General features: G+C 35.9%; 1 non-coding gene across 1 annotated transcript; it reads right to left on the bottom strand.

Moving 5' to 3' along the window:
* Positions 1-3,655: 3,655 nt before the first annotated feature.
* LOC141682244 (small nucleolar RNA R71) lies at positions 3,656-3,762 on the bottom strand. The gene has a single exon (XR_012559646.1). It is a non-coding gene; the product is annotated as a small nucleolar RNA R71 (small nucleolar RNA).
* Between the last annotated feature and the right edge of the window lie 13,484 nt (positions 3,763-17,246).

The raw sequence follows: 17,246 nt of genomic DNA, 5'->3' as shown, positions 1-17,246 counted from the left end.
ATACTTGATGATTTCATGAACAAAATACCTTGGTAGATTTTACTTAGTGAAAATGTAGCACTCGACGGATAAGGATTATAGTCCCGACGAATAACTCATTTTAGTCCTGACGGATGATGACTTATTATCCATCGAGTGAGTAGCTTATGTAACAATAGGTTTGTAGCACATTTCTGCATGCACATTATTTAGAATCTGTAGTAGTACATAAATCATGTCGACTTTAACTAATTATGCAGAATAGGTTGATTAATTGTACATAGATGATGTCTTGTAATTCTGCATAAATGAAATGGAGTCAAGTGCCTAATTGCTACCCGACAGATAAACAACAATGAATTCGATGGATGATCAACAACCCGACGGATGATCAATAACTCGACGGATGATCATAAACCCGACAGATAAAGAATTCAAATATTTGTTGACAGTGACAACACAGTCACATGCGTCAAGTGTATGCAAATGGAATGTGGTAGCCTATTCAACTGGGTTTTCGAGAACAAAGAAGCATTGCCATTTCCATGCTATTATGAAGATATTCAAAGATGCTGGAATAGAGTAATGAAGTAGCATTGTATTAGACTTGATAGTTTTTGTTTTATTATCCTGTCTTATTACTTTGTAATCTGGGTGATATATAAACCAATAAGCAGCAATAGAATATTAACTAAGAAACTCAGTTAGAAAGAGAGAAACATTTGTAAGCTATATTCTTAGCATTTCTCTCATTCTTAGTTGTTATCATTTGTAAGCAGCTGTGAGTTTTTTGCACACAGAGTTCTCTCGATATATATTATATATCTCTGGTGGAATCATTCAAATCCACCAGAAAGTTTTTAAAGACTCTTGTTTTTAATTACTTGTGTTTTGATTCGTTTCAAGTATCTATTCCGCATTCTGCTAATCAATTCGCACTTATATATATATATTTGAGTTAGAACATTTTTTATTCAAGAATTTCATTCAACCTCCCTTCTGTAATTCTTGTTACATTGTTAAGGGACTAACACATAAGTATTGATATTATAACACATGAATTTAAATAATTGATATCTTTTATATTAAATAAATTATAAATGTTTATTAGAAATTCTAAAATAAAATTGAGTTGAAATGATAATTAAAAATTAGATTTCAATATTAATATTTTTAATTGTAAATTCTTACGCTAACTTAAGTTTTAAATATAAAATATTATTACATGGAATTAAAAATAAATATAAAAAATTATTAACACCTACTTTAATAAAGAAAAATATTTTATTTGTAAATATATTTATAAATAATATATGGATTATTTTTGTTTTTCAAGTTTGACTCAGGAAGTGCCCCTACCTCCTATTTTGCATAGGTATTTGGAGTTCCCAATCATTTCTAATAGCTCTATTTTGTCGAACCAAACAAATCTCTCACTTATCACTTCCCAGGTATTTCAAATATCCGGGTAAATATGTGTCAACCAAACGACCTCTTATATTCTAAATTTACTAGGACCGGAGTATTCATGAATTTAATGCGAAAGTAAATGGTAGGGAATAAAAATAATCTTAATTAATATCGCATTAATTAGGTCTGATTTGATCCGAAAGAGAAGTCCAGTTAATAGTATGGTAATTAATATTATATTAATAATGCTCTAAAGGCTCAAAGTTATGGTCTAATTAAGACCCAATTAAGTTAAAAGACTTGGACCGGTTGATAAGTGGATTTTATATCTACTTGGAACGCTTCATTGGAGGCTTAAGTTGGTATTTTGGACTCAAGTTGTTGGTATTTTTTATGTGTTTCTGCGTTATTGCATTTCAGACATCAGTTAAATGAAGAAAGGAGTTTTTCAAAGAAATATGCTGAAAAGATATCAGAATTGGAAGCCTAGGTCATTCTAAAGTTGCAGAGAATCTCGTAAGCTTCGCGTGGGCAGTTGAATCGCCTAATTCTGACGAGCAGAACTCAAGATACGACCAAAAGAAGAATTGTGAGAATTTTTCCAGAATGTCAGCGCGGGCGCGCTGCGCCGCTGAAAACACTATTCCAGCACGGCCACGCCCTGTAGCAGCGCGCCCGCACCCGGTTTCTGCACCAGAATCCTGATTTTAGTAGAAATTGAAGATTTTGAGAGTTCTGGTCATACTGGAGCCTATATATACCAATAAAAAGACGTTTTTAACAACAAGGAGACCTGAGAGAGCAATAAGAAGACCTAGAGAGCACGGGACGACTACGAAGAAGAAGACTTTTATTTTCTTTAATATAGTTAATACTTGAATGCTTGTTTTCGATTTATCTTCGAACCCTAGTACTCTTATATTGTTTATTATCATGCTTTCATCGGAACCCACGTTGATGATGAGTCCGATTATGGGCTAATCGTTATCATGGGGTTCTAACGGATTTACTTATGGATTTCTATAGTTAATTTTTTCAATATCTTGGTGTGTGGTGATTGATTGATATCCTAGTACTCGTTGTGCTTATTCGTCTTATATGTGTAGCTAACATATAAGATAGTGTGTTAATCTTTATTGAAGCGAGAGTGAATATAGAGGGTTAGAACTTGCCATGCTAGCATAGGTTCATGTGTTATTGTTATGCATGATTCGTAGGTAATTTTAACCATCTTACTTGCCCTATGTAATCACGGTAGATAACTTGCGCATTAAACCGTTATGTTTTCAATTCTTATAGACATATAAGGATTATGCATAATTGGTGTCTATTCAGCTTCTATCTCTTTTGTGGATGTCTTGTAATAGGGTATTCGTACAACGAAAGTTGGCGTTTACTAGTTTCGTATTATCTAATTAGTGTCATCACCATTACATGCTAAGGTTAAGAACAAAAAGGCTATTGAATGAAGTATTTAATGAAGTTAGGATCCCATGTTTGTCATATATATTAATTCAACCATTATTGTTCTCTTAGTTATAATTGTTAGTTTAATTCTTAGTTATAAAAAATCTCAACTTTTTATTTGTCTTAGCATTTGATAAAAACCATATCATTGTTGCATATGTGCATATTCTTAAATTAACCAAAGAGTATATGTGGGAACGAATCTGATTTATATCTTATACTACTTGCGAACGCACATACTTGCGTGAATTTTAACGCGTGTTTTCGCCCTAACAAGTTTTTAGCGTCGCTGCCGGGGACTCGGTGTTAATTTTTAGTTTATGTGCTTGTCATCAGTGGTCGTTAAAGTTCACTAACTCGGACTCTTTTACGTTCACGGTTTACTTGTTGTGTTTCAGGTACTCATTACAATGGGAGATCCAATAGCACGAACGAAAGCCTTGATGGATTTTTCTCAACCCAAGATCAATGACATTCAATCTAGCATTGTCAGGCCAGCTATCACAGCTAATACCTTTGAGATCAAGCCTAGCATAATTCAGATGGTACATAATTCAGTTCAGTTTGGGGTGCTGCAACGGAAGATCCCAATACGCACATTAGGGATTTCATAGAGATCTGCGACACCTTCAAGTTCAACGGTGTTTCTGAAGATGCTGTGAAGCTGAGACTATTCCCATTTTCTCTGAGGGACAAGGCTAAGAGTTGGTTACACTCTCTACCAACTGATTCAATTATTACTTGGGAGGATCTTGCTCAAAAGTTTCTCACTAAATTCTTCCCTATGGCAAAGACAGCTGCAATCATGAATGCTTTTACTCAATTTGCGCAGTAATCAGGAGAATCTTTATATGAAGCTTGAGAGCGCTACAAGGAGATGCTTAGGAAGTGTCCTCATCATGGAATTCCTGATTGGATGATCATCAATTATTTTTATAATGGTTTGGGAGCACAGTCCAGACCCATGCTCGATATAGCATCAGGTGGAGCATTAAGAGCTATGAGGAAGCTTATGATCTAATTGAACTGATGGATGCTAATGAATATCAGTATCCACCCCAGAGATTGCCACGGGGCAAGGTAGCAGGATTTCTTGAAGTGGATACAGCTACGGCTATCACTACTCAACTAAAAGATTTGTCTATGAAGATCGATTCTCTGGCTAACTATGGTGTTAATCAGATGACCAGAGTTTGTGAGCTGTGTGCAGGTTCGCATGCGACGGAGCAATGCGCTATATCTAGTGAATTGGCTCAGTTTGTGAGCAACTTTCAAAGATCGCAGCAACCAGTTCCAGACACTTATCATCCTTACAACTGGAATCATCCTAACTTCAGATGGAGCAACAATCATAATGCGATGCAACAACCGATCCAGCAGTTTGGAGAAAAATAATTCATCCCTCCTGGTTTTCAGAAACAAATTGTACCAAGACAATAACTCCAACTTCAACAACAAACTCATGATGCAGGTCAATCTTCAAATGAAAAATCTGAATTGGAGGAGTTGAGGCTTATGTGCAAAAATCAGGCTCTTATATGCCAAAGCCAGGATGTTTCTATCAAGACTCTGGAGAACCAGATAGGAAAAATTGCTAACGTCTTATTGAATCGACTATCAGGAACGCTTTCTAGTGATATGGAAGTTCCAGGCAAGAGGGAAGCAGAAGAGCAGGTTAAGGCAATTACATTGAGGTCTGGGAAGGTTGCAAGCCCTGAAAAATCTCAAGTTCCAAAATCTGAAGTTTTGGATAAAAAAGATGTGCAGAAGGAAGCAGAAGTGGAATCAAGGAAGAAAACTATGGAACGCACTCCTCCTGAGGGTAATACAGGGGAGAAACAGGACTATCCTCCACCTCCTTTTCCTAAAAGGTTACAGAAGCAGAAGTTGGATAAACAATTTGCTAAGTTTCTGGTGGTGTTCAAGAAACTTCATATCAATATACCTTTCGCTGAAACTCTAGAACAGATGCCTAGCTATGCAAAATTTATGAAAGGCATTTTATATCGGAAAGTGAAGCTCGATGACTTAGAGACCGTTGTTCTTACGGAGGAATGCAGTGATGTTCTGCAACAAAAGTTGCCTCTGAAGCTTAAAGATCCTGGAAGTTTCACTATTTCTTGCACTATTAGAAACTTGTCGTTTAACAAATGTTTATGTGATTTGGGAGCTAGCATCAATCTGATGCCCTTGTCTATCTTCAAGAAGCTTAGTCTGCCTGATCCGAAACCAACATACATGTCATTGCAACTAGCTGATCGTTCCATCGCTTATCCACGAGGTATTGTGGAGGATGTCTTGGTCAAAGTGGATAAACTCATCTTCCCTGCTGACTTTGTAATTCTTGATTTTGAGGAAGATAAGAAGATTCCCATCATCTTGGGAAGACCATTCTTGGCTACAGGCCGAACTATGATCGATGTGCAAAAAGGAGAGCTTACGATGAAGGTTCATGATCAGACGGTCACTTTTAATGTGTTCAAGGTAATAAAGTTACCCACAGCTAAAGAGGAATGCTTTAAAGTAGAGATAGTCGATTCTGTAGTGAATTCGAAACTTGAGAAATTGCCAAAGTTATATACTTTAGAGAGATCCTTAATGGGGAAATAAGTTATTAATGACAAAGAAGGAGCATAGCAACTGCAGGTTTTGAATGCACCTTCGTGGAATAGGAATTTGGATATATGCCATTCGATTCTCTGGGGTTAGCAAAGCTGAAAATTTCTCAGAAGCATCTCAAGCCGTCTATTGAAGATGCTCCCACACTTGAGCTTAACTCACTACCAGATCACTTGAGTTTTGTATTTTTAGGTGCACCTCCTGACAATGGGTTGGAATATATCTATGATAATCTAAAGGGTGACTGGTCGGTTCCTCCCGTGCTTATAGATGGTTCCTCTCGTGCACCACAGATAATTGATAGGTTTGGTCTTGGTGATGCGCGGTATAGAAGGTTGATTCGGCGTATGGAGGCCATGCACGACATTCACCATCATTTTGCTGCAGATTTGACACAGGCTTTGGGCACTATTTTCACAAAGTCTTATAGGGTTGTTTTTTTATCTAGATCATGATCATACTTATTTCTTGTTGAGATTTAATCACTTGGTTATATTTAGAATTTGTGGTATTCTCGTAATGACAAAAAGAACACTAAATTGTTAAACTGGAGAAAGACTTGGATTTCATTGCTTGTTGTGAATAAGGCTAGGCGTCAAATGGCTAGTAGTCGGCTCATATTTTTATGAGTAGTCTAGGGTTGAATGAGATGGAGCGAAACGCACTCATTCAGAAATTGTTGAAAAAAAGGAGAAAAAAAGGGAAAAAAAGAAAAAGAAAAGAATATGTGTTTATGCATAATTGATCAAGAGTGAGCTCTTTAATACTCGAGTTATTAAGTTCTAGGGGACTTTGTGCCTAGTGACCTAAGGCTTTGATAGTCTAGGATCCGCTAACCTAACGCTCGCTACATGGGTATTATTGCATTAGTCTTTTGGGGACCTCATTCATTGCACGATCAAATAAGCATATGTGCTATGTGTTCAATAATAGCATGAATCCTTATATAACTCTAGTAGAAAGGAGGTGTTGTGAGTCATTATGCGTTTAACGTCTATTCTGTTTAAAAACTTGTGATTGTTTCGATGATAGATAAGTTATGGTTATTGATCTAGTGTCGAGAGTTTATATGTTAAGCATCCACACACGCATGTTTCTGGTTTGTGAGTTGGTTTGTGGGATTTATTCGAGCTCTGTTTTGAGTCATTGCATTCTTAGAGGCATTGGCTTATTCATTTGGTTATGGTTATTCTGAGGGGATCGATAGCATTATCATTTAGTTACATTCACATAGTTGTATGCATGCATTAGGTTTGTTTTGTAGTTTTGAGTTTATTTATGCTTGAGGACAAACATCGATTCAAGTTTGGTGGTGTGATAAGTGGATTTTATATCTACTTGGAACACTTTATTATAGGCTTAAGTTGGTGTTTTAGACTCAAGTTGTTGGTATTTTTAATGTGTTTTTGCGTTATTGCATTTCAGGCATCAGTTAAATGAAGAAAGGAGCTTTGCAAAGAAATATGCTGAAAATAGATCAGAATTGGAAGCCTAGGATATTCTAAAGTTGTATAGAATCTCATTAGCTTCGCGTGGGCAGTTAAATCGTCCAATTTTGATGAGCAGAACTCAAGATACGGCCAAAAGAAAAATTGTCAGAATTTTTCCCGAATGTCAGCGCGGCCGCGCCAGAACCAGCGCGCCCGCGCCGCTGAAAACACTATTCCAACGCGGCCGCGCCCTGTATCAGCGCGCCTGTGCCCGGTTTCTGCACCAGAATCCTGATTTTAGTAGAAATTAAAGATTTTGAGAGTTCTGGTCATCCTGGAGCATATATATACCAATAAAAAGACGTTTTTTAACAACAAGGAAACCTGGGAGAGCAATAAGAAGACCTAGAGAGCACGAGACGGATACGAAGAAGAAGACTTTTGGTTTCTTTAATATAGTTGATACTTGTATGTTTGTTTTCAATTTGTCTTCGAACCCTAGTACCCTTATATTGTTTATTATCATGCTTTTATCGGAACCCACGTTGATGATGAGTCCGATTATGGGCTAATCGTTATCGTGGGGTTTTAACGGATTTACTTATGGATTTCTATAATTAATTTGTTCAATATCTTGGTGTGTGGTGATTTATTGATATCCTAGTTTTGGTTGTGCTTATTCGTCTTATGTGCGTAGCTAACATATAAGATAGCGTGTTAATCTCGATTGAAGCGATAGTGAATATAGATGTTTAGAACTTGCCATGCTAGCATAGGTTCATGTGTTATTGTTATGCATGATTCGTAGGTAATTTTAACAATCTTACTTGCCCTATGTAATCACGATAGATAACTTGCGCATTAAATCGTTATGTTTTCAATTCTTATAGACATATAAGGACTAAGCATAATTGGTGTCTATTCAGCTTCTATCTCTTTTATAGATGTCTAGTAGTAGGATATTCGTACAATGAAAGTTGGCGTGTACTAGTTTCGTGTTATCTGATTAGTGTCATCACCATTACATGCTAAGGTTAAGAATAAAAAGGCTATTGAATGAAGTATTTAATGAAGTTAGGATCACATGTTTGTTATATATATTAATTTAACCATTCTTGTTCTCTTAGTTATAATTGTTAGTTTAATTCTTAGTTATAAACAATCTCAACTTGTTATTTGTCTTAGAATTGGATAATAACCATATCATTGTTGCATAGGTGCATAATCTTAAATTAACCAAAGAGTCTCTGTGGGAACGAATCTGATTTATATCTTATACTACTTGCGAATGCGTATACTTGGGTGAATTTTAGCGCGTATTTTCTCCCTAACATCGGTACTTTAGCTAGATAAGGCCCACAAACCATAAATTTATTATCAAATTCGTGGGTAATAAACCATCCAAAATTACAGTTGAAAAAATAAGTCAGAGTTAGACTCAAACTCTTAAAAGAGTAGTATCCAAGTAACACAATCCTATAAGGAAGCAAATTCCTATTTTCTAGGACTTCCTAAGCCCAATCAAACATGGAGTGTTAGGTCCCAATATGTTTGTAGAAGGGGGTTGAATACAAACTATACCATTTAATCGAATAAAATGCGAAATAAAAAGGTGAAATAAAATTCAAGTTAAATAAAACTTTTATTAAACTTGAAAGGTGTTACAACAACGGTATTTGTTACATGGGATTAATCTCAAATCAATTATTACAAATCTAGAATAAATTCGATATGAACTTTTTCTATTTTTGCGATAATTATAATCAAATGCTAAATGCGATTTGAGATTAAGTTCTAGGGATTTTGATCCGCTAGATTGTTACACAAGAACAAGATAAATTATTCTAGTGGTTTGGATTTAACTTTACAATCTAGAATTTTGATCTTGAATAAAGCAGATGAAAAATGAAATGTTTTGCTTTTGTTTCTGCTGTGTTCTTGACTTGTGTGTTCTGTTGAAAATGATATGCTTTCTGTTGTTTAAGTAAACAAAACAATCCAGTTGAATCAGCAAGACTTTCGGCAAGACAATCAAATGAACTGGCATGACAATTCATTTGAACTGGTAGGACTTTCGGTGAGACTATCCTTTTGAACTAGCAAGACAATCCCAATAGCTAGCAAGACAATCAGAATGAATTAGCAAGACTTTCGGTATGACTATCAATTGTCATACCGATTGTCATAGTAGTTCAAATCATATTGTCTTACTGAATTATTAATAGATTTTAATCTAATAAAAATTCTGAAAATCCTTAATATTAATTATGAATTAATTAATCAATTAATTCAATTAATCAATAAATTAATCTTTGTAGATATAATTTATTTTCTTAATTAAATTATATGACTTAATTAATTAATAGAGAATTAATACTAATCTTGAGCAGCAACCATTCTTCTGAAAATCTTCTGAAAATCACTGTCAATTATGAATCAATTCCACCACTTCAATGTTGACACTCGATGTACTGTCTGGTTCATGAGTGACTAACTTTTGTGACGTTTCTTCAAGCCTTGACCTTGATACTCTTGATTTTCTTCAGACTAAATCCTTGTAATTAATTGATACCCTGACGAGATCTCTGACACTTGATTAAATCCACAATCTTGATTTATATCACTGAGGCTTGATCAATTTCTTGAGCTTCTTCCAGTGAATTAAGTCTTCAAGTCTGTAGATGAATAATGTTTCTTAACCCTTTGACAAATGTTACTTTGTGAGATCTCTCTGATGATAGATCCATTATTTACTTATTACATTTTTATTTGAGTTGAGTTAAATCCTCGAATAAACAAATAGGCTATAACATATGCCTTTCAATCTCCCCCTATTTGCTTGTTAGACAATAACAACAAATACATAGAGGATAACTCAACTAATAAATAAGAAAAAGATATAAACAATAATGCAAAGTAAATAGCAGAAAAGTTCTGGATTATATTTAACATTTTCCAGATTCCAAAAGAAATTTACAAGTGTATACAAGATAGATGTTCCTCTAGCCTGAACATATAACTACATTAGTCTATCTTGATTCATAAAGCTCTAATCATATTACATTGAGTTTTGAGCTAATTGAATTCAGTTGTCTTCTCTTCTGACTTTACCTTCTTCTAAATCTTGAAGCAACTCCTTGTCAAAGACACGATCCTTTTCTGAAGTGAAGCTTGCTGGTCTGACTGGTTGAACTCCAACTGACTTCAGCTTATTCTTGAACTGATTGTACCTTTTAATATTCTTTTCACAATAAGCCTGAATCAAATCAGCAGCTTGAGTCTTCAACATGGATGAGTATCCAACAGTTCTTAAATGATGTTCCATCCAGACCAGATGCTTAGCTGAGTAGTCTTTAAGAGATTGTGCATCTAGCTGACAGATTTGAAGACAATCAGACTTAAAGAATCTCACCTGATGAGGATTGTTGACCACTTGAGGACTAGCCCTGCTGGCAAACTCTTTGAGCCTTTCTCGAAGAACTTCATTCAATTCTGAGCTTCTTTTTACTTTGTTGAGAAGAACCCAAATCTCTGACAAAGAACGATTCTCAAACAGATGAAGTGACACCTTGAAAGATCCTTCGCTTTGACAATATACAAATATGCTCATTGCATTTAGAGATCTTTCAAAAGCAGCTGTGATCCTTGAGACTTCAGTCTTGATAGCATTCATGTACATGTCATTGTTAGGATTTGAGATTTCCAGCTTGTCAAGAAGATGTAGGAACTGCCTATCATTGTTAGTGCTCAGCTGAGGCATATCAAGTACTTTCCTAGCCTCATCCCATTTTTCACCAATCTTCAGCCTTACATCTCTTCTCCTTTCTTTGGCTTTAATGTCATGAAGACGCTGCTTTTCAAGAGTTTTTGTTCATTCAATGCTTTTCCTCATGTCAATGATCTGGGATACCTTTTTGAGTTCAGCTTCTTTTCTTTTCAAGTCTGACTGCTGTTGCTGAAACTCTTTCTCAAAGATAGGATCCACTGTAGCTTCCTCTTCCCATTCTCCAAAATCACTTTCCTCTTCAGCTTCAAATAAACCATCTTTATCTTCCAAGACTGGTTCGGTGGGAAGGTCAAAAATATCAAAGTCATCCTGTTCTCCACTGTAGTAGACATCATCAGCCTTTCCTTTATCTCCAGCAGAGGTATCTTTTTCTTTTCCCTTTCCACTACTCCCTTTCTTCTCCCCCTTAGTTGAGGGATCCTCTACTGACTTTCCTTTAGAACCTCCATGTCCTCCATCACCTCCAGAGCCTGAGCCTCCACCAGACGGCCCTTCAAAGTAAGTTCTTTGTTCTTCATTAGGGCAGTGAGAATTCTTGATCATGAAATACAAGTGTTTCATCCCTTCATTGAGATATTCCATGCCTGTTTCTATCTTTAGAAATCTGGAGGAGTCCAGTGAATGATTCATTTCAACCAGGTCTTCAAGAGAAGTCATTCTTGTATGTAGAGAGCAGAAGTTAGAAATGTCATCAGCTGATAAAGTTGGAGTTTCCTGAATGGAATTGAGCTTTGGTATGACAGTGGTCTTGAGATCTGAGATATCATTCCTGATGAGTGCCAGCTGATTGTTGACAGAGGTGGAAGAAGAAGACCATTCAACCACTTGTGCTTTGAATGTTTGAGCTTCAGCTTGGCTTTTAGCAAGTTCTTCTTTTAAAGCAACAATTTGAGCTAACAGGTTTTCAGTGTCTGTGTCTGTGTGTGCTCTCACCTGAATTTCACTCGTGTTTGGTTCACTCACCTCACGTGCTTGTGTTTCTCTCAATATAATTGCTCGTGAGGAGTCTTCCTGTTGCTGTTCTTCTGTACCTGCAATTAAAATCACCCTAGCCTCTTCAAGAGAGGTCAGTGGTGGTGCAATGGGAATTTGCGAGTCCCGATCCTCAGTCAAACCTATCATTTTATGTGAAATAGATGTCTGAATTGCTTCAAGGATAGATTGACCGAGTTGCCCTCCACTTTCTCCAGATAAATCTGCGAGTGGAAAATCCCGTGAGGGAGCCAGAGGTGTTAGATCTGGGAGGGGAGAAAATGACTCTATTAAAGGTGGATGAGAGTCAGATTTTCCCTCAGAAGCATGTGACTGCTCTTCGGCCGTAACTATGGCAGGCACTGTAACCGACTCTATGTGCACTCATCGCTCTGTGTCTTGAGTAACATCTGTGGGTATGTATGGTTCTATTGTGAGTAATGGAATTGTGCTTGACTCAGTACAGGATGCCATGGCCCTATGGCGAATTTCAATAGATTCATCCTGTTGAGAGGATGTTTCTAGTAACTGTTCAGTGGCCATTTCAAAGTCCATGTCCTGTTGGGAGGACAAGGATGGGCTTTCAGATGCCTCAGTAAATGTTCTTATTTTCTTCGGAGGAGGCAGAGCTGAGGGTTCATTCACATCCACCAATACACTACTTCCTATTAACCTTCTGGGTAACATTTTAGACAGTGGGGGAGAGGTTGAGATAGGTTGTGACTCTGTGTTTGGCTCTATGACCTGGTATTGAAGCTGTGGTTCTACAACTTCATGGTCAGTCCTATCAACCACTGGGGGTCTTTCAACAGAAGTAGGAATGAAGTGAGAGTGAGGAATTACTACCTATAATGGAAGAGCATCTGATGTTGGAGGAGCCTGGGTGGCTTGAACCACTGGAGGTTGAGCTTGCTGTTCATGACCGGGAAGATTGAAAATAGGTAAGGGAATATAAGTGGCCATGAAAGCAGATACAAGTACTGGAACTTGCATGAATTTGAAGGTTGTGTCTTGGCGGGTGTAAATCTTTTTGCTTACAGGAGGGGGTTCGGTTACTGCGGAGTTAGCAAAAAGGGCTTTGTGCTCAGGTGTGAGAAGATGATCTGCTATAAGCATGAGAAAATGAGCATAGGAACACGAGACCCTACGATTTGTAGAATGATCACGTAAAGCAGTAGTGAGACGTCTCAATAGAATGGGTAAAAGTAGTTTGCCAAAATTGATCCTTTGATTAAAAACAACCGCAAGACCAATATACTGCAGAGTGGAAGTGATGTTGTGAAAGTTGGATTTAGTGCAGTTGGCAAACACTTTAGAAAGTGTATCGAAGAAAATGTCCCATTCAGACACCAAATTGGATTTTGAAAGTTTGGTTAAATTGATCACCCCCTGATAGTGAATAGCATGGAAAAAGTTTGAAATATCATTTTCAGAGGGCAAATTACAGAAATTGTCCATAGGAAAATTTAAAGCTCGATTAACGACTATTTCATCAACCACATACTGTGTGTTTGCCACGGTGAATGAAAACGATTTAAAATCATCGGCCACAGTAGAGGTTGTGCAAAGCAGTCTTAGCAGATCAACATTTAAAATCACATTTGATTTAATAGCAGAGCTAACAATCGAATGGTCATTTAAAAATCTAATTCATGGCTTAATTTTTTCTACATCACATTTATCCGGATTAAAATAACCAACAAGATTATGCGAAATAATTTGGAAATTGAGAGCCATTTAAAAATAATAATAAGACACACACTTTCAGAAGTTTAAGAATAATATTAAGAAAATTCGAATTAATTAAATTAATTTAATAATTCGAATTAAATTAATTATAATCGAAAAATTTAGATAGAAATGTATCTCGTTAAAATTCTTAACTCGCAATAACAAATCTGAAAAACTGCACAAGACACAAAATAATAATAAATAACACAAGAAAAACACACAAAACAAAACAAAAGTTAATACCCAATTATAAATAATCACACACAGATTTAAAGAACGAGAAACACGATTCGAAAACGAAAAAAAGTTTTGAAAAAAAAATTTGGCAGCACTTCCTCACTGTATGTATACACACGTATGTATATGTAACAGTGAAGTGTGCTGAGTAAAAACTCGAGCAAAAGAAATACTAATGGCGGTTGAGATGGTTCGAAGAGAGAGAGAGAAGAGAAACAGTTGAGTTTTGAAACGAAGAGAGAAAGAGAGACTGTTGAATTTTTTTTTAAAAAAATAGAACTGAACTGATGAAAATAAAACAGACACAAAAACGATTAAGTAGTATAATTGGTATGACAATCCGGGATTGTCATACCAGCTTAAAGACAGAAAAAAATAAAAGAAATAAAATTAATAAACACTAAATATATATAACTGGTATGACAATCTGATAGTCATACCGATTATCATATCAGTATAAAATAAAAGAAAAAAAATATATATATATATATAAGGTTTATAACTGGTAAGACAATTGATAGTCATACCGATTGTCTTGCCAGTATAAAACTATACTGATAACCAAAATAACACAATTATATACTGAAATGACTTTCAGCAAGACAGTTTCAATTGTCTTGCCGATTGTCATTCTGGAAATAAAACAATTATAAACAGAATTAGTATGTACATATTTATATATATATATATATATATATATATATGTACTGAAATGATTTTCAGCAAGACAATTTTAATTGTCTTGCCGATTGTCATTCCAGTAGAAAGACAATTATATACTTACAGAAAATATTTATAAAAACAAAGACAATATTTCAGAATTAATTATTTTTATTCCAAAAATAGATTTTTGTTGAATTTTAGCAAATAAAATTCATAGAAAAATATTTTTAGAGAAAATAAAATATTTTGAGATATTTGAAATTAACAAGTAGAGTAAATAAAACAGATAAGATAATATAAATTACATAGAATTAAGCAAGAAATATGATAAAATGATAAAATAAATTTGTAAATTCATTCAAGAACAGATCTCAGATATTAACTAGATTAATCACTAAAACTATTCAACATACCCAATTTACCAACTAATCTGGTAAATGTGGATTCATCAAGTGGTTTAGTGAAAATATCTGCTATTTGTTCTTCTGTTGGAACAAAAAATAGTTCAACAGTACCATTCATGACGTGCTCTCTAATAAAATGATACCTGATGTCAATGTGCTTTGTCCTCGAGTGCTGCACAGGGTTGTTGGTGATGGCTATTGCACTTGTATTGTCACATAAAATAGGAATTTTGTTCAATACAGAGCCATAGTCTCGTAGCTGGTTCCTAATCCATAAGATCTGAGCACAGCAGCTTCCCGCAGTAATATATTCAGCCTCGGCCGTTGAGTTGGAAACTGTTTGCTGTTTCTTGTTGTACCATGAGACTAGTCTGCTACCTAGGAATTGACAACTCCCTGAGGTGCTTTTCCTATCAACAACACTTCCTGCATAATCTGAATCTGTATATCCAACAAGGTTAAAACCAGATTCTTTAGGGTACCAAATACCTAGATTTGGTGTTCCCTTAAGATATCTTAAGATTCGTTTAACAGCAACGAGATGAATATCTCTAGGATCCGCTTGGAACCTTGCACATAAGCATGTAGTATACATAATATCTGGTCTACTTGTATTAAGATAGAGTAACGAGACAATCATACCTCTGTAGCTTGTGACATCTACCTTAATAGAGTTTTCACATGGTCCAAGCTTGACAGCTGTAGTTGATGGAGTCCTTGCTGATGCAGAATCCTCTAGATTGTACTTTTTGAGGAGTTCCTTGAGATACTTGGATTGATAAATAAATGTTCCATCTAACCTTTGATTTACTTGTAATCCAAAAAAGAACTTCAGCTCTCCCATCATGCTCATTTCAAACTTGTTGTGCATTAATTTAGCGAATCTCTTACAGAGATTATCATTAGTAGACCCAAATATTATATCATCCACATAGACTTGGACTAATATAGTATCATTCTTATGTTTTTTAGAAATGTCTATGACACCTCTAATAAAGCTATTTTCAATAAGAAATTCAGAGAGAGTGTCATACCATTTTCTCGGAGACTGTTTGAGTCCATAGATAGCCTTGAAAAGAAAGAAGACAAAATCCAAATGATCTGGATCTTCAAAACCAGGAGGTTGCTCTACATATACCTCTTTATCCAGCTTTCCATTCAGAAAGGCGCTCTTGACATCCATTTGATAAACTTTAAAGTTTGAGAATGCTGCGAATGCCAGAAATATCCTGATGGCCTCAAGTGTAGCCACTGGAGCATAGGTTTCATCATAATCAATGCCTTCAGCTTGAGAATACCCTTTTGCTACCAGTCTTGCCTTGTTTCTTGTAACCACACCATCTTCATCTAGTTTATTCCTGAATACCCACCTAGTACCAACAGCTTTCTTGTGTGTAGGTCTAGGTACCAGTTTCCAGACTTGTTGACTTTAAAACTGATTGAGCTCATCTTGCATAGCAATCACCCAATCTGGATCAGTTAGTGCTTCTTCAATCTTCTTAGGTTCCATCTCAGAAAGAGCCAAAGTTTCCATCACTATTACCTTGAGTATCATCATGATTAACAGGTTCTTCACCAGCAACAACCTCAGGTTCTTGACCATGTTCTGATTCTGAATCTGACATATCATCAAACTTCAGTTTCTCAGAAGGATCTTCAGTTTGGATACTAGGGAGTTTAGTGTCATCAAATGTAACATTGACACTTTCAGTTACTTTGTGTTGATCAATGATATACACTCTGTATGATCTTCTTCCATATCCAACAAAAATACCCTCATATGCCTTTGCCTCGAATTTACCACGACGATCATCTCCATCCTTGAGCACGAAGCATCTGGCACCAAATACATGAAAGTATTTGATAGAAGGTTTCTGTTCATTCAAAATCTCATAAGGAGTTTTCATGAAGTCTTTGTTGATTAGAGTTCGATTCTGAGTATAACATGCAGTATTGACAGCTTCAACCCAAAAGTACATTGGAAGACCTGATTCACTTAACATCGTTCTTGCAGCTTCAATCAATGTACGATTCTTCCTTTCTACAACTCCATTTTGCTGAGGGGTTCCAGGAGCTGAAAATTGTCTGGTAATCCCTTTGTCTGTACAGAATCCATTGAGAAGTGAATTCTTGAATTCTGTTCCATTATCTGACCTTATTGCTCTAACAGGGACATTAGAATCTAACTCGATCAACTTGATATGATCAATCACAACTTGTGGTGTTTCATCCTTAGAGTGAAGAAATAAAACCCATGTATACTTGGAATAGTCATCAACTATCACAAGACAGTAACACTTCTTTGATATCGAAAGGACATTAACTGGTCCAAATAAATCCATGTGCAATAATTGCAAAACACCAGTTATGAAAGATGTGTCAGTGCTTCTGTGACTTGCTTTCTTTGACTTTTCTTTCTGGAAAGCCTCACATAGTCCTTCTGGGGAGAATTCCAGTTGAGGCAGACATATGACCAATTCTCTTTTGACAAGAGAATTCATTGTTTTGAAATTGAGATGAGAAAGTCTCTTGTGCCATAGCCAACTC

This window comes from Apium graveolens, chromosome 8 (assembly GCF_009905375.1).
Source record: "Apium graveolens cultivar Ventura chromosome 8, ASM990537v1, whole genome shotgun sequence".
NCBI classification, from domain to species: Eukaryota; Viridiplantae; Streptophyta; class Magnoliopsida; order Apiales; family Apiaceae; genus Apium; species Apium graveolens.
This window is presented reverse-complemented; position numbering and strand designations above follow the sequence as displayed.